This window comes from Zalophus californianus, chromosome 12, assembly GCF_009762305.2.
Source record: "Zalophus californianus isolate mZalCal1 chromosome 12, mZalCal1.pri.v2, whole genome shotgun sequence".
NCBI classification, from domain to species: domain Eukaryota; kingdom Metazoa; phylum Chordata; class Mammalia; order Carnivora; family Otariidae; genus Zalophus; species Zalophus californianus.
The window spans coordinates 52,131,884-52,154,380 of NC_045606.1; the positions used below are offsets into that span (position 1 = coordinate 52,131,884).

The following is a 22,497-nucleotide window of genomic DNA, read 5'->3' on the forward strand; positions in this document are numbered from 1 at the left end:
TTAATTAGATTAAAATTTCTGGGGAAAAAATTAAGATATTTGGCAAAGACATTTTTTTTCACTTATTTATGACCCAATATGGTATACTGTAACTGAGAAAACACACAGGTTCTTCTCGCTTACAAAATACATGATAGTAACTCTAGGATTAATATAGTCCCTAAGAATAAAGGCTACTTTATGAAAATTCAATCTTTTAAAAAAAATTCATCAATCATGCAAAACAGACTGGATGACAAAATACTGTTCTGTGGGCAACTGCCTTTTATGCAAGTGCATAAAAGTTAACAAAGGAAAACTTTGTCTTCTCCCTAGGTGCTTCTGTTTCTATCTTTTCTCCTCTTAGTATTAGTTTCCCTACTAATTTCCACCCATTTCTGGAGCCCTGTTGTTCTCCTCACTTTCCCTGACCCTGTCCTATATAAATAATCAAAACAACACAAAACAAAATCTGAAAAGATACAATGAACAGTTATGGTTACATATTGATTAGCAATTACTCTTTAATTAAAAATGCATTCAAACTAAAGAACTGTCTCATTGAGGACTTTACTTTTTCAAGTTTTTAAAGGAAAAAAAAATATGTTCTCCTTAAATCTGGCCTTTCAAAGTTAATACAAAAAAAATATTAAATTTTGCCCTCATCTGGAATGGACAAAGACTTTCCATCCTGGGGCAATTCTGAATTTCCTTTTTTTCAAGTTTTGCCTCTCTTAGCCAGTGGCACCACAAAGCCAGCTCATCATTTTATGTCAGTGATCCAGAAATCATTCTTGAATAATAACTGTCTCTTATTCTTCATTGTTTCTCTTATCTATTCCTGTCATAAAACTCTCCCAAAGTTAGTGGCTAAAAGTAACAAAGATCTATGATTTCTCATGACTCTGTGGATTAGCTGGGCAGTTCCTCTAGTGATTTCTTCTGAGCTCCCTAACAAGGCAGCTTTCAGTGGAAAGTTCAGATAGAATGTTCCTTACTCTGGCAGACAATGGTGGCTATCAGCTGGGTGTCCAAAATCTCCTTTTCCCCTGATCCTCCTATCTGCCAGACAGGCTTCTTTACCTGGCCATCTCAGACAGTGTTCTACAGGGACAAAAGTAGAAGCTTCAAGCTCAGAGGTCATATAACATCATTTCCACGATGTGTTTTATTTTTCTTCATAGCACTTAACATCACATCACATAATTTGAGGATGTACGTTAATGGACTTATTTATTTCTCTCTCACTAGAATGCAACTTTGTGAGAACAGGGCCTTTATCTTTTTACCTCAGTATCCTAAGCATCTATAACAGTGTCTGGCCCAGAATAGGAGCTCTATGATTAATTACTGAAAGAATATAAGAATGTATCTTCTTCTTCCTTTGTCACCAGGTCCTGTCAATTCAGCATTCTAAGAGCCAATTACCAGATTTCCATTAAGTCTCCCAGGGATACTGAAATGGCCTCCTAACTCATCTTCCTTGCTCAGGCTCTTCCCCACCTTCAGGCTATTTTCCATGTAAATCTGAGGGTTACCTCTGAAGAAGTCCGATCATAGTATTTCTCTGCTTCAGAACTTCAGTAGCTCCCTCTCTGCCAATAAAATAACATCCCAAACCCTCACCATGGAATTCAAAGCCTTCATGACATGATCTGAATCTCCCTTTCCTGCCCTTGTTCCTCTCCAGCTACCCCCTTCCCAACCCACAAATCTTGCTTCCAATGTACATTGGAAGTGGCTGTTTTCTCGTCACTGAACGCTCCAGGCTGTTTGATATAATTTGCTCCTTACTGTCTCTGGATGACAAACTCCTGCTCATCTTCAAGATCAAGCATTTTTATCACCTCTCCACTGGAAACTTGCCCAACATCCCATTTACTCTGGGTTTCCTCAGAATTTTGAACCCAGCTAAATAAATCGTTTTATTATAATTATTTCCTTATGTATCTGTCCAATATACTAACAAACCATTATCTCCTTGTGTCTTTTCTTTTAAAAATGTGTCCACTACATTCTAGGCATTGCTTAGCATGAAGTATGTGTTAAATAAATGTTGGTTGAATGAATAGTCCCAAAGATAGATTTGGGAGGAATCATCTTTAGAGTAGAATTAATGACTCAGTGAAGCTCACTACATCCCAGAATAATTCCAGACCCAAAATCAGACCGGACTCAGACATTATGAACAAAGAGAGCTGGAGAGATTAGCATACCCTGAGGCTTCTGTCATTTGGTTTAAAGCTTTAGGCTTCCTCTTTTTAGGAAGCCTCATCAGGAGACCAGTTCACAAACACTAACTATTAAGAATGTGATTTGCTATAAACACTAACAAAGAAGAAATTGCAGGAAAATCTGAGAAGTTGTGTTCCTTCACACTTCACAGGATGTGTTAGGGTAATGAACTTGAAATGTCTGAAGGTGGAACTGTAGCCAGTGATTAATTGATCCTGTATCTGCTCACATGATCTCCAGAATTGCTGGAAACAAGAGATTCCTAAAGTAAATAAGCAATTCTTCCCCAGAAACTTTTTCCCTAGTCAAGGACAATCAAATACTTGAAGAAGAAGTATATATGTTTTTGCTCAAAGAAATACTGAAGATTTTCTTCTTATACATTGATACTGAGAACATTTTTAGAACTTCAGGCGCCTGGGTGGCTCGGTCGTTGGGTGTCTGCCTTCAGCTTGGGTCATGATCCCGGAGTCCTGGGATCGAGCCCTGCATCGGGCTCCGTGCTCGGCGGGAAGCCTGCTTTTCCCTCTCCCACTCCCCCTGCTTGTGTTCCCTCTCTCGCTGTGTCTCTCTCTATCAAATAAATAAATAAAATCTTAAAAAAAAAAAAAAGAAACGTAAGAACTAGTACTGACACTGTTTTAGCTCCCACCACACAATAACTTTTTTTATAACCTCTATCATGACATTTTTACTAGAGAGTGAGTCAAATATCTTGACCACTTACTTGACATAATTTCCACCATTAGAGGTAGAAGCTTGCCCTATATAAGGTGCTCCAGCTAGTGGGCCTCAAGAAACGCACTCCTACTGGTGATAGTCTGTCGTATCCCTTATCTCTAGACCTTGCGTTAGCAGGAGAGCTGACTACAGATCATTCTACCCTTGACTATTTTTCCCTAGTCAAGGACTATCGGCTCCCAAGGGAGCAGTTTGTATATTTCAGCTCAATGAAATGTTGAAATTTTTTTCTTGTACACTAATGTTGAGAACAATTTTGGAAACATACCAACTAGTATTGACCTTGTAAGTACTGAGTTCCTTTTTGGCTCTGATTTCATCGCTGGAATTATAAAAGAAGGAACATTCTTTCTATATTTCTTCAGCAAGCATATAATTAAATGTGGTAAGTTAAATATGATTTGTTCTTCTAAAGAAAATGTATTGAATCAGCATATATTTTGGCCTTTATTGATCAGTCAGGGACATAAAAATGTTCTGAATAATACTGAGTAATGCCAATAAGACCCTTTCTGCTCTAAAATTATACTATCTCTCCCCCTTCTGGGCTGACAATTATGGTGACTAATAATACCACCATTATCTGGAGATGTGATGTGGGCACACTGCTAATCTATCCCCATTATTATTCTAGTTCTGATATGGCTTATGTACGGTTTTCACCCCCCCCCCCTTGAATTCAAGGTCACACAGCATGTGAGATTTTTTAAAATTTATTTAACATTTCCATTTATCTCAAACACCTCCCAACCCTAAAATAAAGCCAGTTAAATAAAACATGAAGAATGAGATCAGATATACACAAGATCCAACTTTAAGTAAAATATATTTTGGTCAAAACAAAACAACCAACAATTAAAACACAAAAACAGGAGGGAATAAGCCCTTTGACATTGGTCTTGGCAATGATTTTTTTTTTTTTGAATTGACACCAGAAGCTAAAATAAACAAATAGGACTACATCAAACTTAAAAGCTTCTGCACAGCAAAAAAGCCATCAACAAAGTGAAAAGGTAACCTACAGGATGAGAGAAAATATTTGCAAACCACATATCTGATAAGGAGGCAATATCCAAAATATACAAGGAACTCATACAACAAAATAGCAAAACCACAAATAACCCAATTTAAAAACAGGCAAAGGACCAGCATAGACTTTTTACAAAGAAGACATACAAATAGCCAAGAGGTACATGAAAAAGTACTCAATATTACTAAATTATCAAGGAAATGCAAATCAAAACCACAGTGAGATACCACCTCAACACCTTTTAGGGTGTCTATTATCAAAAAGACATGTGCTAGCAAAAATGAGGAGAAAGGAAACCCTTGTATGCTGTTGGTGGGAATGTAAACTGGTACAGACACTATAGAAAACAGTAATGAGGTTCCTCAAAAAATTAAAAATAGAACTACCATATGATTCAGCATTCCTACTTCTGGGTCTATACCCAAAGGAAATGAAATCATTATCTCAAAGAGATATCTGTACCCATATATTCATTACAGCATTATTCACAACAGCCCAGAAATGAAAACAACCTCAGTTTCTGTCAACAGATGAATAAAGAAGATGTGATATCTATCTATTCACATATATACAATGAAATGTTATTCAGTCTTAGAAAAGAAGGAAATCACCATTTGCAATGACATGGATGAACCAGAAGGGAATTGTACTAAGTGCCAGACAAAGAAACACTAATACTGCATGGCATCACATATATGCGGAATCTAAAAAAAAAAGGGTCAAACTCAGAAACAGAAAGGAGAATGGTGGTTCCAGAGGTTGGATGGGCAGTGAGGGTTTGGTGGGGGAAATAGGAAGAGGTTGGTAAAGGGTACAAACTTTCAGTTATAAGAGGAATAATACTTGAGGATCCAATATATAACATCATGACTATAGCTGATAACACTGTGTTGTACAATTAAAATTTGCAAAGAGAGTAGAACTTAAGTGTTCTCACCAAAAACAAAAACCAACCAAACAAAAGATAAATATGTGAGGTGATGAACATATGCTAATTAACTCAATAGTGGGAAGCCTTTTACAATGTATACATATATCAAATCATCACATGTATACTTTAAACTTATTAGAATTTTATTTGTCAATTATACCCCAATAAACTGAAAAATAACAGGGCTGGAATGGGGTCTCAGAAAAGGTATTAATACACTTGAAGGAAACCTGTCTAAAAAAGATGGAGCAGGTTGAGGAAAGTAAAAACAGAAGTCAGAAATATAAAATTTGCTGATGATTATTTACCATGATCTAACAAGGAAAGACACTGAATCTAGCATTACTACTCCTAGAGAAGTGTTCTCAGTCAGGAGGCAAGGATAGTTCATTAGGCTTTATCAGAACATGGATGAATCATTCCTCTAAATTATCTAACACTTGTGATCTGATCTGGCTTGGCAACCACCAAACAACTTTCTAATTACAGCTTCTCAGCTCGGACACGGGTAAGTGTTCTTTGGAAAGCTAGCATCAATAATCCAAAAACTAAAAATAGATATTCTTCATTTTAAACAAATAAGATGGCAATGGGACAGATCTTTTTCATAGATGAACGTTAGCATCCAGTCTGATCCCTTCTGACATTTCTTCTTCAAATAAATATACTGGAAACTTTGTTTATCCATCAGTCTCTTTTGAGTTTAGTCATATGGTTGTTCCCCAATATTTCCAGTCCTCCACCTTCTGGGCAGAGAGCAAAACTCCACATCTTGGCCCCTTGTGGCTGGATGAGCCCATATGACAATGATGCATTCATGCGTGGAAGCAATGTGTCACTTCTGGGCCCGAGCATTTAATTGCCAGTGTGAGACTTTCCAGAGCTTGTTTCCTTAGTGTTGGTGGTTTGGCAACATTTGAGATATGAACTGCCCTGTCATCTTGAGTCCTGGAAGGAAGACACTGTACTCAGTGTCCCCAGATAGGTGGTGTCAGGAACCAAAGAGAAAAATGGAACAAGTAGCCCATTCCACAGATGACTCCAACAGTAATCATTCTGATGTGTTTTCTAACATGAAATACATATTGGGATAAATTCTTAAGTAGAATATACTGGATATAGCTTTAATATTTTCGTAACAATCCAGTACCAGTCATTATTATGAGCATGAACTACTTTAGGATCTATTGAGTTGTGAAAACTATTGAAGTGTATACAGAGATGTGCTTTTGGACCTGAGAATGAAACATTTTGCTCACATTATTTCATTTAATCCCTGCACCACTCTAGGAATTCTAATATTATTTCATTTTATACTTGATAAAATGGACACTGAGATGTTAAACAGGTACAGTTTGTGTGCAAAAGCTATACTCTTTCTACACTGCCACCTTCTTGCCATTTGACATTAAACAATGTTTTAAATTTACCTTTTTTAAATTTCTTTCTGTGTTGAAGCCCTGTTTCTTGTTAACAATTGATTTGTGTTTAGTAATACCCCAAGCCTTCCTTTTTAATTTGCTGCTTCTAACAAGTAGTGAGGTAGGAAAAGCAAATAAACAACTTGCTAGATGTGTTAGGAGGAAATATGTTCTGGCCAAGGACCTAGTGTACCTTCTCTGTGAGCACAGGAATTTTAATACAAGGACTCTGAAGTCTACTTTTGAAGCATAAGCCTTGTATTTGCAAACTTGTGGTTTTCAGACAAGTTCTTAAGAGTGGAGTTGAGCAAATTTGAAAAGCAAATTTCAGATAACTAAAATATCTACCTTTATATCTCTCTGGATCTGCCTGGAATTTGCATGAATTTTTGTTGTTGTTTATGATAATGTGTTTTAAAATATGACAGAATGGTTTAAAAAGGTGATACTTCTAAAGATATGTTGTATAAATGTGCTGGGTTTAAATGGGTCACTTAATAATCAAATACAATTGCTTTTAGGTTATTTGAATTTTTCCCCCATTATGTTTCTTCAATTAAATTAAAATTATTTTCCAACTCCCATTTTACTCAGTAATTTTCATAAAACCTCTACTGAGCAAGCTAAAATAAAATGTTATTGCCTTTTCGTGGACACAAAAAATAGAAGCCTAATGAGGTGGAAGATAAAATAACCAAATAGCTCAAGGACAATCATTCAACCATGTAATACCATTTAACTAAAGTCTGATCCTTTTGTGAATATTACTAAAATATAAAATAGCTGGTCAATGTCATAAACTATTTATCAGAAGAAAATGACTATGCTGTTTGTGATTTCCTTTTAGACCTTTTTCTTCCCCTCAGTTCTAAGTAATAATGAATAATTATTAGAATTTCAAATGGTGCACTAAAGTAAGCAGAACAAAGTAGGTTATTTTCATCAATTTTAATTTTGTTCAAGCATTATGCTAGGCTCTAAAGATCCAAAAATCAATTAAGAGATAGGTCTTTTCCTCCAGGCAAAAGGCAATAAAGGCAGGATAGTTTGATGGTTATGATTTGCAATCATGGAGTCAGACACATCTGACATGGGATTCTGACTCTGGCACTTGATGGCAGAGTGATCTTAGACAAGACGCTCAGGAGTCTCAGACGAGTGTCAAATTCCCCATTTGTGCTACAGCCTGTATCACGTGACAGATGGTAGGGGCAGGGCAATACATCCAAGAATGCACTTGCAATGGTTCTCACTTTGGCTTTTCTATTCATTAGACCTTAAAAATGATCTTATCCTAAGATCCTTCATTTGCAAAGTAGGAATAATAATAGCATGTATGCTAAAGATTATTATGAAAACTAACAGAGAAAATGAATGTAAAACACTTAACACAGTGTTTTATCAGTTTGCTAGGGCTGTCATAATAAAATTCCATTGACTGGGTGGCTTAAACAACATTAATTTCTCACAATTCTAGAGACGAGGAGTCCAAAATGTAGGTGTTGACGGGCTGGTTCCTTCGGAAGCCTCTCTCCTCGGCTCGCTCACCCAGAGTCTTCATGGACTCCTCCCTTTGTGTCAGCATCACACTCGCCTCTTCTTATTAGGGCATCAATTATACTGAATGAGGGCTTACCCCAATGACTTCACTTAAATTCCATTACCTCTTTAAAGGCTCTTTAAATACAGTGACATGATGAGATACTGGGGGTTAAGACTTCAACATATGAACTGGGGACTAGGATGTAGGAGACAGAATTCAATGCACAAAACTAGCCTAAAAGAAACACTAAATTGTTGTTATTATTATAACAGTTAATCAAATAACTTATTAATATCAAAAGGAAGTAAGGTACCAATACTGATTTAAGAGTAGGCTGGTTTTATATATTTTATTTCACAAATGGGCATTTTAATCATAATGATGTTAAGTGTTATCTGCTACATTATGTCATTTAGGATTATTCTAATTACAAGCTTCTGGTAGTTTCCACATTGATTAAAATATTAATATGGTCAATGTACAGGGTTCAGTCCATATTTTGTTCCATGGTTGCAGAATGGACCCCAACCCTGGTTAGTCACATTATAAATAAAAGCCATTATTTCATAATGGGAACAGGGCAGGAGGGTGTGCATGGATCAGCAGAAATCTATCATCATGACCAGAAAAACAACCCAGGGTGCATGCCCTCCTCTAAATGAATAAATGATTTCTTATCAGATCTTTTTTTTTTACAGTGAAATGCAAAAATGCTTAAGAAATAACAATTGTCTCCCAAAGGAGCAATGAGTGGAAAAAGAGATTTTACTTTGACTTTCCCTTTTTAAAGCACTTAAGCTAGTAAAATGAAATTACTGGCATCTATAGGAACATATAATGGCCAGCCACTTACTTTACTCCTCACTCTTATAATTTCCTTAGAAGATATTGAAACAACGTACCCTGAGGGATTAAGGGGGGGAAAAAGGCCCAAATATATTTTCAGATATGGATACACACTTTATTTTGTACCAATAAAAGTGTCAAGAATCCAGCTCCGTTTTGAAAATGATTCACTATATAATAGATATAGATGATAGACTTAATGTGTATTCATTAGCCTACCCTCAAGGTTCTCAAATTACTGTATGTGTAGCCACTGACATTTACATGGAACTTCAGATGATAGAGAAAAGAAAAAGAATTTTAAGATTTTTATTTATTTGAGAGAGAGAAAGAGAGCAACAGAGGGAAGAAGCAGGTTCAACCCTGAGCAGGGAGTCCGATGTGGGGCTCTATTCCAGGACCCTGGGATCATGACCTGAGCTGAGGGAAGGCAGATGCTTAACCAACTGAGCCACCCAAGTGCCCCAAGAAAAGAAAATTTTAAAGGAATGATTCTCTTTCTTTCCATCAAAAATAAACTAAATACTTACATTAATCTCTTCTGTCTCCATATAGTTTTTCAAGAAGCCACATTAAAGAAAAACAGAGGTAGCACTTGTAAAACATGCCCTACTGAGATGTTCTTAACTTGGTTCTGCCACCAGCAGAAAGTAACTGAGGGAAATTTGTGCAGGCTACAGTTATATTGAAAGTAATATTTTATATTTTTATGTTTCTTACTTTCAGTACTTGGAAATCTCCAGTGATTTGGATCACTATACAGAATTACTTGAGGTATGCTTGTTCTTCTCTAGCCAAAACAAAAAAGAAGTCACTAAAGTGGGATACTAGGCAAATACCCTAAGGGCTTCTTGAACTCAAAATCTGTTTGGGCCACAGAGAAACAATTACAAGTCCTCACCCTCATAGTGAACAGTAACCCTTAGAGTTGGCTCCAAACATAGTCAATTCTGCAATGCATCTAGACTCAAACAACCTTGAAATTTTCCCAGCTGGACAAGTACATCAGAGATTAGGAAATAACTAAGTTATACCACCACTTCATATTAAGTGAGGGATGCCTAGCAAGACAGGACTTCTAGGCAAATTGCATTTGCCTCTACATTGTTAAAGCAACTTTTAAAGATTTCTAACATATTACAAGCTTACATAACAAGAAAGTGTATTTTTTTAACTTTTTTTTTTTTTAAGATTTTCTTTATTTGTCAGAGAGACAGAGACAGAGAGAGCCCAAGCAGGGCGAGAGGCAGGCAGAGAGAGAAGCAGGCTCCCCGCCGAGCAAGGAGCCCAACGCGGCACTCGATCCCAGGACTGCAGGATCATGACCTGAGCTGAAGGCAAATGCTTAACTGACTGAGCCACCCAGGTGTCCCAAGAAAATGTATTTTTTTTTTAAAGGTCATGAGCAACTGTAGAAACTCTACAGATATAAGGTTAACCACAGTCCCTGCCCAGTGACATATCTCCATATTTAGCATAAATATAGAGTTTTAGGTTTTTGCATCAGCCATAATAGCTATTTATTTTTAATTCTTATCATTTGCTAACTTCTTTAAGAAAATAATCTCTTTGTTACAAGGTTGCAAGCAGGTAAGGAAATGGAAGCTCAGAGAGATGAGATAACTAGTCTAAGGCACTACATTTAATAAATGGCAGAGCAAGGATTCATACCCCAGCCTGTGCTGTTTCTGCTGTGCTCAAATGACAATGCTACTTTCATCTTCAACTTTCTCAAGAGAAAACCTGAATAAAGACACAGAGGTTTGAAAAGTTAGTGTTGGGACTGGGGTCTGCTTTAGCACATAGGTTGAGTTATGCATACATTTCATAACTTTAAATATAGCTATAATTACAAGATACATATTTTTGAAAGATATTTTTATAGTGAAATTAGCATTTTGCTGGTTCCATTTGATATTATATTTCTTTCTAGTTTACTAATACTGGTTTATTACGTCGAAAGATGTTCTCCTTATAAGAAATTACAAAGAAAATTTGAATATGTGCTCCATAAACTTATCCCTTATTTCTTAGAATCAAAAGATTTTTTAAAATTAATTAATTAATTAATTATTTTAAAAATATAATTGACATATAACATTAGGTAAGTACTAGGTATACAGTATGTTGATTTGATACATGTTATATACGTTGCAATATGATTACCTCCACTGTGTTAGTTAACATCTGTATCATGTCACATTATCATTTCTTTTTTGTAGTGGGAACAATTGAGATTTAGTCTTTTAGTAAGTTTGAAGTTTCTAAAACAGTATTGTTGTCTATAATCACTATGCTGCACATTAGGTCTCCAGGACTTCTTTATCTATTAAGTTGAAAGTTTGTACCTTAACTAAATTTCCCCCAATCCTCCACCCTCCCAGCCCCTGGTGACCCCCATTCTGCTTTCCATTTTCACAAGTTGGGCTTTTTTAGATTCCACAGGTAAGTGTGGTACAGAATTTGTCTCTCTCTGACTAATCTCACTTAGCATAATTCCCTCAAGATCAATCCATATTGTTCCAAATGGCACAATTTCTCTTTATAATGGCTGAATAATATTCCATTGTGTTTATATGCCATCCATTGACAGACACTTAGGTTGTTTGCTTTTACTGGCTACTGTGAATGATGCTGCAATAAACATAGAAGTGCATATATGTCTTCAATACCTTGTTTTCATTTCCTTTGGATGTATACTCAGAAGTGGAATTGCACGATCATATGGTAATTCTATTTTTAATTATTTTGGAAAACCTCAACTGTTTGTTTGTTTTTTAATTTTATTTTATTATGATATGTTAGTCACCATACATCATTAGTTTTTGATGTAGTGATCCATGCTTCATTGTTTTCATATAACACCCAGTGCTCCATGCAATATGTGCCTTCTTTTTTTACTTTTTTATTATTATGTTAATCTCATACATTACATTAGGTTTTTAAATTTTTTATTGTTATGTTAATCACCATATATTACATCATTAGTTTTTGATGTAGTGTTCCATGATTCATTGTTTGTGCATAACACCCAGTGCTCCACGCAGAATGTGCCCTCTTTAATACCCATCACCAGGCTAACCCATCCCTCCACCCCCCTCCCCTCTAGAACCCTCCGTTTGTCTCTCAGGGTCCATAGTCTCTCGTGGTTCATCTCCCCCTCCGATTTCCCCCCTTCATTCTTCCCTTCCTGCTATCTTCTTCTTCTTCTTTTTTTTTTTTAACATATAATGTATTATTTGTTTCAGAGGCACAAGTCTGTGATTCAACAGTCTTACACAATTCACAGTGCTCACCATAGCACATACCCTCTCCAGGGAGGGAATCAAAAGTTTCCTTCAGAGCAGGCTCTTTTGTTTTCTTTCCTTCGCTCCCACATTTGTTCAGTGTTTTCTATTTTGATAGTTCTTTGATTATGTACTATCAGGTATCGGGTGGCTAGAAGAAAAGGAGCCTAATGACATTTCATACCTAGCTACTCTGTGACTTAGTTTGTATTTATTTTAAGTACATACAAGGGAAAAGCAATGATTGTCTGTTTACAAGCTATAGGTAAACTAAAATTTAAATATTGAAAACAATGGAAGTAAATGCTTAAAACTTTAGGTAGATCTACTTTTAAAAACATATAATGTGCTTTCTATAATACTTAGAAACAAGATTAACATAAAAATAACTAAGTCAAAATGGGGATTATGCTAGAACACAGTTAATATAGTTATGAAGTTTGAATAAATTAATCCAAGAATATATTTTGATAAAATTAAAGCAGAATTTATTATTTAGTAACAGGTACTCCTGAGAAGTCAAAAATATATCGCAATGTTATCAAGAAAATACACTTTGAAATTAAGCCAGTTACTAAGAATTTTCACAATACCTGTTTACCTTATATTTTTAAATTCCCAAGTAAACTTTTATCCCTTTTTCAGATATAAAGAAGAGGTACTGAAATTTACAGTTATGACAACAAAGCAAAAATGCAAGAAATGAGACATATAGACCAATGAAATAAAGAACCCAGACTTCCAGCATCCAAAACTGTGACAAAATTAATTTCTGTTGTTTAAGCCAATCAGTCTCTGGTTAATTTTGTTATGGCAGACCAAACCAACTAATATAGGTTCCAAAACCAAAGAACAGTCTCTTCAACAAATGGTGCTGGAAAAATTGGATAACCACATGCAAAATAATGAGATTGTACCTTTATATTACACCATATACAAAAAGTAATGCAAAATGAATCAAAGACCTAAACAGAAATCCTAAAACTATAAAACTCTTATAAGAAAATATAAGGGGAAAGCTTCATGACATTGGATTTGTGAAGGATGTCCTGGATATGACACCAAAAGCATAGGATACAAAAGTAAAAATAGATAAATTATACTATATCATATTTAAAAACTTCTGTTCATCAAAGGACACAAATCAACAGAATGAAAAAGCAACCTACAGAATGAGAGAAACTATTTGGAAATCATGTATCTGATAAGGGGTTAATATCTGTAACATATAAAGAACTCCTACAGCACAACACCAACAAAATAACATGGTTGAATAAAGGGCAAAGGGCTTAAATAGACATTTCTCCAAATATGATATATTAATAGCTAACAAACATATGGAAAGATGATATATTAATAGCTAACAAACACTAATCATTAGTTAAATGCAAATCAAAACCGTAATTTGATTTCACCTCAGACCCGTTAAAAAAACAAATAAAAAATAACAAGTATGGGCAAGGGTGCACAGAAACTGGAACCCTTATGAACTGTTGGTAGGAATATAAAATGGTATAGCTGCTATGGAAAACAGTATGTCAGTGCCTCAGAAGTTAGAATTATCATAATCCAGCAATTCCACTGTCTCAGTGTATACCCAAAATAATTAAAAGCAGAATCTCACAGAGATATTTGCATGCCCATTTCATAGCATCACTATTCATAACAGCCAATAGGTAAAAGCAACCCTAGTGTCCCGTGACAGATGAATAGATAAATAAAATGTGGTCTGCAATGGAATATTACTCAGCCTTTAAAAAGAAGGAAATTCTGATACATGTTATAATATGGATGAAACTTTACTTATGCCAAGTAAAATAAACCAGTCACAAAAGAGAAATACCAGGTCATTCCATTTAAATGAGCCATCTAGTGTAGCCAACTTCATAAAGATAGAAAGCAGAATGCTGGGAGGGAGGGAAATGGAGAATTGTTCTTTAATTCAGTTTTGTAAGATGAGAAAGTTCTGGAGATTGACTGCATAACAATGTAATTATATTTAACATTACTGCCCTTAAAAATGGTTAAGATGGTAAATTTTATGTTGTCTATTTTTATAACAAAAAAACAAGAAATCCACAATATCTTAGTTCTAAGAGTAAAGTTAACATCTGCCTCAAAAATGTTCTAGAAAAAGCATATGAAAGAGAGGAAAATCTGTAAAAGTAGCCACTCGGTGAAACGGTCAGTGTTTAATATTCCAAAGATGGATTAATCAATCCCATTTTTATATAACATAAGTTTAAAATACTGGGAAATACTTCTTTGCCTTGGTTGAAGGAGAAGAGAGAGAGAGAGAGAATTTAGACAAGAAACAAAAGTTCTTTCAGCACTTAAAGTCAGCAAGTGTTAGCCTCTCTCTCTCCCTCTCTTTTTTTCCTAAGATATTTCACAAAAGTGTGATGTCACACAGACCTTATTGAGCCAAATAACTGTGGGGTCCCATGGTGACCTTAACATTTGAATTCACACTCCTACTCAATGGTTGGCTTTTTTCAGAACAAAAGCTTTTTAACATATTTGCTGCAAAGCACAGCAAGATTTCAGGAAAAGAATATGTGACAGTGGAGGAGGATGCCTACGCAGAAAAATTAATATGGCAACTTACAGAAGAAACACACACACATGCACACACAGAGGTGGCTTTGGCTATAATATAAATCATGTATCACTAATTTCCAAAGAACAATGAATGATATATGATTTGCAAATACTAGGCTCTTTGTTTCATATAACACCAAACAAGGGTCACCATTTTGCATGTGAATATAGACATGTGATCATTTTTCCTTAGTCTGAAGATAGTGCTGCTGGTAGGTCAAGGGAAAGGATTGGAAACAATGATAAACCCAAGAGGAATTTAACCTTGAGAAGGTAGGAGAGTAATGTACTCTGTTTCTTTTCTTTTATCCAATTCTTTCTTAGAAAAGTGTTCTCACCCTCACTTACAGAGTTCAAAAGCCTCTACTGGATTTTTTGAAAGCTTACTATGTGCTGTGTCAAAGTAGCACCCTAATATCATGGCTACTCATGGTATATTCTGGAATCTGGCTCTCAGAGAATTTCTGATACCTAAGGAAGTAAACAGGAACGTAAATAACCATAAAACTAAAGTGTTGCAAACCAGTCAGCTGGCCTGTCTAATAAATGTCCAGTTCTTTTTGGAGACCTCTAATATTTAGAGGAAGAAACAGAAACAATAGTCCCCAACCCTATGCCTCATTTCCAAGGGATCTCTTTCAATAAAAGAAATCTCAGACCACCAAATGCAAAGACATTTATTAGTAAGCCAATGTGACCTGTCTGAAGTGCAAATTTCCTCTCTCTGACCTAAAAAATAGCCAGCAGCCTTTTGCACAGAATGCCCACTTCAAAGGGTACTCAATATTGGATCCTGTAGTCTGATCCCCATCACTGGGGTGAGGAGTCTGCAGGCCCACCAGAGTGCAAACCTGGCGTTCTGCTTCACTGACACACACTGCTAGGCTGGGTGTCTTCTCCTATATATTAGTTCAGGCCAAGGTGGTGGGTCCTGTATCACCATTCCAATCACCCTCATAATTTAAATCCCATTCATTTCAATTGCATCAATAACACCATTTTATTAATTAACTAACCCTAAGTCATTTATGTAGAATAAGGAAGTCTCTATAAATAACCTTACCTAAGGTATCAACTATAGGTAACTTGTACTTATCCTGTAATATAGTATTTAGGGTAAATTTTCTCACAGAGAGTATAACCAGAGGAGATAGCACTGGAGCGGAGATTGAATTAAAATTTAATTGAAGACTCTCTAATTCCTAAGTCCTCAAGTTTTAAGAAAAATAAGAAAAGAAAAGGAGAGGAAAGGAGGGGAGGGGAAGGGATGGAAGGGGGGAAGAAAAGATGGTTCTTGCCCTCCATGATTTTACTATCTACTCATGAATGAGAACCAGGATGATTGTTTCATTTGGGTAGGTGGGTAGAGTGGGTGCATATGGGAAAATATTTCAAGCTAAGGTAACAAATTTCTATAGAAGCCTTGATGCAGCTTCTTTGTAAGTAATCAACATATATTCGATAATTAAACAAGAATAACTGAAAATTTTAGGAAAACTTTTTCTTTCCTTCTTCCCTCCCTCCCTTTCTTCCCACTTTTAATTAGAAAAGTAACCATGGCCATCAACAGATAGATATTCAAGTAAAAGCTGAGACGAGAAAGCAGTAGAATCTCAGATTGACCTGTAGGAATCTGATCTGTGACTCTACATGGACAGGAATTTTTTCTCACAGACACTTTCTCTTCTACACAGTGGCCAGATCCAGTGCTCTTTCATCAAATCCTAAAATGGTCTCCATTTGGTACTCAAGTGGTGACAGGTCAGTACAACAATGGGAAAAGCAAGCCATATCTGCTATCAAGGGAGATCTGATCACCTTCCCGGCCAAAATATTGACGATGCTTAAAAATATAAGAAAAAAATAGAAATAGAATGTTTTCATAGCTATCATCTGCTTGTGAAATACAGGAATAGATTTTTTGTTAAGTCAGGAGATGAAATTATCTACTTTAAAACCTAAGTGACAAGCAGATGGAAGTATAATTCTTCTTTTAACCCCCAAACAGCTGACTCATCACCTTAAGGGTACAGTGATATCAGCTTGTAATAGAGCCACCCACTAACACAGAAATTAGTAAGAAATAATGACTTTGCAAAGGAAGTGAAATTACAAATAAAAAGGATTAGGTCTAATGTATCACATGACCTCACTGATATGAGGAATTCTTAATCTCAGGAAACAAACTGAGTGTTACTGGAGTGGTTGGGGGTGGGAGGGATGGGGTGGCTGGGTGATAGACATTGGGGAGGGTATGTGCTACGGTGAGCGCTGTGAATTGTGCAAGACTGTTGAATCACAGTTCTGTACTTCTGAAACAAATAACGCAACATATTTTAAGAGAAAAGAAAAAGAAGAAGGTAACAGGAGAGGAAGAAAAGGGGAGTATGTCAGAGGGGGAGACGAACCATGAGAGATGATGGACTCTGAAAAACAAACTGAGGGTTCTAGAGGGGAGGGGGGGTAGGGGGATGGGTTAGCCTGGTGATGGGTATTGAGGAGGGCACGTTCTGCATGGAGCACTGGGTGTTATGAACAAACAATGAATCATGGAACACTGCACCAAAAACTAATGATGTAATATATGGTGATTAACATAACAATAAAAAAATAAAAAAATAAAAAAATAAAAGGATTAGGTCTAAACTTTCATTTCTAGCGGCATTGGACATCCTGAACTACTCTCTAGATAAAATCAACTAAAATGGTAAATATATATGTATAGTTTTAATTTTAAAGATTTGCTCAGTTAAAAACTAAGAAACCAACAAAAGAACTTGTGGAGCCCCGCACGGCTGCATAGGAAATGGGAGACAAGCCAGCCTAAGGAATTCTTTTTCCTATGAGAGCTTCTGCCCAACCGTGGACACCTGAGTTCTCTCTAAAGTTGCATAGCATACAGGGGGACTGGTGATAATAATATTTAGCACTTGTTCGAAGTGAGAAATCTAGTAAGATTTCTTATCAGCAGTATAAAGGTGAAGAAGAAATAAAACCTGCTATGCATAAGGAGGTAACAAGGAAATTCATTTGTCTCAAGCCAGGACATAGATGAGGATATAGTGGGGGTGGGAGGGAGCAGAGACTCCCTCCAGAGAATTCATAACCACAAAGTTGCCCTCATGGATTTACAGTTGAATTATTAATGCCTCTGTTGTCTGAAAAAGCTTCGATAGAGAATAAAATTTAAAGAACTTAATTAAATGCTAAGGTGACTGAAAGAAGCAAATGAAAATCTAAGGGGAGAATTGGTAAAATGAAGGATAAATTCAAAGAAATTATCAGGAATATAGTAAAGAGAAAGACAACTATGGTAAATAAAAATGAGAAATTAAGATGGTATATATTTGGGAGACTGGGTGGCTCAATTGTTTGAGTGACTGACTCTTGATTTCTACTCAGTTTATGATCTCATGGGTCATGAAATTGAGACCACGTTGGCCTCCACACTCAAGGCAGAGTCTGCTTGAGATTCTCTCTCCCCCTTCTGCCCCTCCACTTGCGTGAGCTCTCTCTGAAATTAATAAATAAAATCCTAAAAAAAGAAGATGGTACATATCTAAGAGCTCTAAAGAAAATAATAGAACTTGGAAGAGATGATATTAAAGGAGGTAAACGTGAAACACATAATTATGAGAAGAGAAACAGCAAATATGAATTCAAACTCCAGATGCAATTCCAAAAATTATTAAATTTAATCAATAAAAATTAAAAGCTTTTGCACAGACCAAAAAAAAAAAAAAAAGGAAAGTGTAAAAGCAGTAAGTAGCAAGAAAGAAGGTAGGGAGAAAGAGAAAAGCTGAGGCAAATGGACAGTCCTAATAAAATGATAAAACCAATCAAAAGATTATCAGTGATCATTTTAAACCTAAACTAATTTTTCATTAAAAACAAAGTTCAAGTGGCGCCTGGGTGGCTCAGTTGTTAAGCGTCTGCCTTCGGCTCAGGTCATGATCCCAGGGTCCTGGGATCTAGCCCCGCATCGGGCTCCCTGCTCCGCGGGAAGCCTGCTTCTCCCTCTCCCACTCCCCCTGCTTGTGTTCCCTCTCTCGCTGTGTCTCTGTTAAATAAATAATTAAATCTTAAAAAAAAAAGTTCAAAAAAAAAAACCCAAATCCAAAGTTCATTGCACTAAATTAAAAAAAATACTTAAAGTCCTGTTAATTTGTTTATGTGACCAATATATCATAAAGAAACAAAATATTGAAGGCCAAAAGAATAGAAAAGATATCAACCAAGCAAATACTAAGCAAGAGAAAGCTGGAGTAAGCATATTAAAATCAGATAAAATAAATACAAAGGCAAAAAATTATTAAAGATAGTCACTACAAAATTGAACATTGAATTTGAAAAGTCTAACAATTTTTAATTTGTATGTACCTAGTGACATAACTTTAAAGAAAAATTAACAGAAGCATAAGAAGAATTGATAAATTATTCATCACTATGTGATATTTTACTATATCTCTCTCAGTAAACAATATATCCAGCAGGAAAGAAATAAAGAGACTTGAAAACAAGTTGATCTAATCATATTGAATGTTCCACCCAACAAGTGAAGCCTGCATGTCTTCTTCAAACCCATTGAGTTTCTGAGGCTTCCTAATAATTTTAAAGATTGACATCATATAAACCATATTCTCCAACAAAATGCAAGAGTAAGAAGCCAATGACCAAACTGTATCTAGAAAACGATATGTCGTGACATGTTAAAATGCACTTCCAAATGATTTGTTGATCAAAGAAGGAATAATAAACATAAAATACTTAGAACTAAACAATATTTAAAATACTATGTATCTAAAATAAGACATGTAGAAGACTTCTGCTTTTGGGAAGATGGAACAGATGTACTTTTCCCTAATCCTCCTACCAAGCACAGTTAAGATCCCAGGACATTATATATGAAATAAACATAAGACTCCAAAGGCAGTCTGGCCAGGAACCCCAGAACACAAGAAACAATACTATGAGTTCTCTGGGTTTTCTTTTTGCTACATGCATGGCAGACTGAATATTGGGTAACTGACAATTAGGAAATGGCAACGGGCACAGACCAAAAAGGCCCAACAAAAGCCTTCTCCCTCAAGTTAAAAGACAAGGAAAAAGACAAGATACACCTAGATACCTAGCAAGTCAGAAAACTTTTAGGCATACCACATTAAAAACTGTGGCTCCACCCCCACAACCACCAGCAAAGGCTGAGGAGAGAGCCTACAGTCCTGCCAAGTTGTAACAAGGTATCATTCTAAACAAACACTTCTACCCAACCTGTACTGGGCTGGGGTCACAGAAGACCAAGTTGGGAGCCAGGATGTTCATCTTCCCCCTCCGGGGTGTCCTTGAACTGAATTAAAATGAAAATACATCCTGTCTAAATTTGTAGGACACAGCTAATACAGTGCTGAAAGGGAAATTTATAGAATTAAATGCTATGTTATAATGAGGAAAAGTCTTACATCAACAATCTAAACTCCCACCTTAAGAATCTAGAAAAAGAAGAGTAAAATAAACACAAAGCAAATAGAATTAATAAATCAATGAAACAAAATGTGGTTCTTGAAAAGATTAATAAAATTGACAAGCTTGCAGGGGCACCTGGATGGCTCAGTTGGTTAAGCATCTGCCTTCAGCTCAGGTCCTGATCTCAGGATCCTGGGATCAAGCCCTGTATTGGGCTCCATGTTCAGCGGGGAGCCTGCTTCTCCCTTTCCCTCTGCCACTCCCTCTGCTTGTGCTCTCTCGCTCACTCTCTCTCAAATAAATAAATAAAATCTTTAAAAAAAAAAGATTACCAAAAATCTGTGGCTTCTGGTTTAGGGACACTTTTAAGATTTCTCCCATCCTCACTCCAAGAGAAGCCAACTTCCATGTTGTGAAATGGCCAATGAAGAGGCTTAATGATTACACCTCATGAATCTTACTTGTGTTAAAGATTAGATACCTTAATATTTTATTACAATCACAACTTCTTCAGAAAGGCCTTCTCATCGTTTCTCGGCCTTTTGGCTAAGATCAAGTGTAGTATCTGTTCTTATCAGAAAGGCCTTCTCTAAATCTCCAAGACAATTCTTCCTTGTTATATTCCTTCATAGTACCATGAACCTCCCCCTTCTTAACACTTAACCACACTGCAATTATACATTTATCTGTGTAATTTGTATATTAAGGACCACCTTTCCATGCACTATAGGTTCTGTGAGAATAAAGGCCCTGTCTCTCTTTTAATTATTTTATTTCACTTTATTTCATTTTCTCATTAGCACTAGCACATGATCCACATAAGGCTCTAAATAAACTTTTGTTAAATGAATGACTGAGACTTCTACTGTAAATATTTTAGAAGACATTTTTAAATTTCTTAATAATATCATTAAGGTAACAAATTATTTATTATTCAAATCAAAACAGTACTGAACAGGTAGAAGGGGTAGGACAACAAACATAATTTGATATGATGTGTCACCAACAAGAATCTTTAAAAATAAACTAGAGAACATATTTTCATATGAATAATTATTTTAATATCATTAGTAACTTCATTATATTAAACAGAATAGTTGAGGTGTATGGATGCATTCTATATACAATTATAGTTTTATTTTCTATTGTATCTATTAACAATATGTGATAACAAATTTTATTTTTAGTAGAACATTTCATCTCTATTTAATATAAAATCCAATATGAATTAGTAAATGAAAAGACTTAAGTTGTACCCATTTAAACACATTGCTTTTTCTCTAATGAAAATTTGCATAGTAGTAACATTTTCTTATTTCATTCTGAATTAACTGATGGAAGCCACCCCAAGCAGATCAGAGTCTAACTTATTTTATAGATTTCTAGAGATTTCACAAAATTGCGCTACTATATACTATTATAAAATGTATTTGATTAAAAATAAGTATATAATTAAAATAGTTTTTTATATGTGCAACTTCTGACATTTTTCTTATGTTTTGTCACTTTTTATGCTTTTGTTGACTTAATTCCCAACTTTAATACAATCATGCCTAACATTACAAAATCTCCATAAGGATTTCATTCTTGTATATGGAAAATAATTCCTTTTTTTTAAAAGAAATTTCATATTTTTATCTCTTTGTTTACTTTTTTAGATTCTTCACCAAAGCAAGTTATAGTACCATAGAAGTGATTACATAGTAACATTAGCTAAAATGGTTAATGTTATAGAGAATAATGAAGTGTTTGTGGCTGTTAGGAACTGAAATGTCTGTGTCTCCCTCCCCCCACACACAAATTCATATGTTGAAGACCTAACTTCCCATGTGATGGGATGGCCTTTGAGAGGAGGTAGGACCTTTGAGAGACAGTTACATCATGATGGTAGAGCCCTCATCAATGGGATTAGTGCCTTTATAGAAAGAAACACAAGAGCTTGCGCCTGCCTGCTCTCTGCCATATAATGGTAGCAAGAAAGTGTCTGAATATGGTAGCACTTTTATCTTGGACTTTCTGGCCTCTAGAATTGTGAAAAATAAATGTTTGTTGTTTAAACCATCCAGTCTATAGTTTTTTGTTCAGCAATCTGAACTGACTGAGACAGGAACCACAGACACAAGAAGTTATATGCTATTCTTATAATAGCTGTTACTAAAAGAATACCAACTATCTGCTAGGCCCTTAAGTTAACACATTTAATTCTTATAGCAACCCTATTTTAAGGACAATCGATATTTTGCCCATCCTTTCACTGAGAAACTTTTTGATATTTACCTTTCTTAAGGTCACAATGCAATTGTAGAATCAAAATGTGATTTTGATCAAATTCTGGCAACAACAAAGCCTTTTTCACTTTACCTGGGTAACTTATGATCATTATGCCCCTGACCCAAACCAGGTTTTCTCAACCTTTTATA

At 35.6% G+C, this 22,497-nt stretch overlaps 1 pseudogene; it reads left to right on the forward strand.

Annotated features, from left to right (window-relative positions):
- The first annotated feature begins 20,603 nt into the window (after positions 1-20,603).
- Positions 20,604-20,723, forward strand: LOC113912112 (annotated as a pseudogene).
- The last annotated feature ends 1,774 nt before the right edge of the window (positions 20,724-22,497 follow it).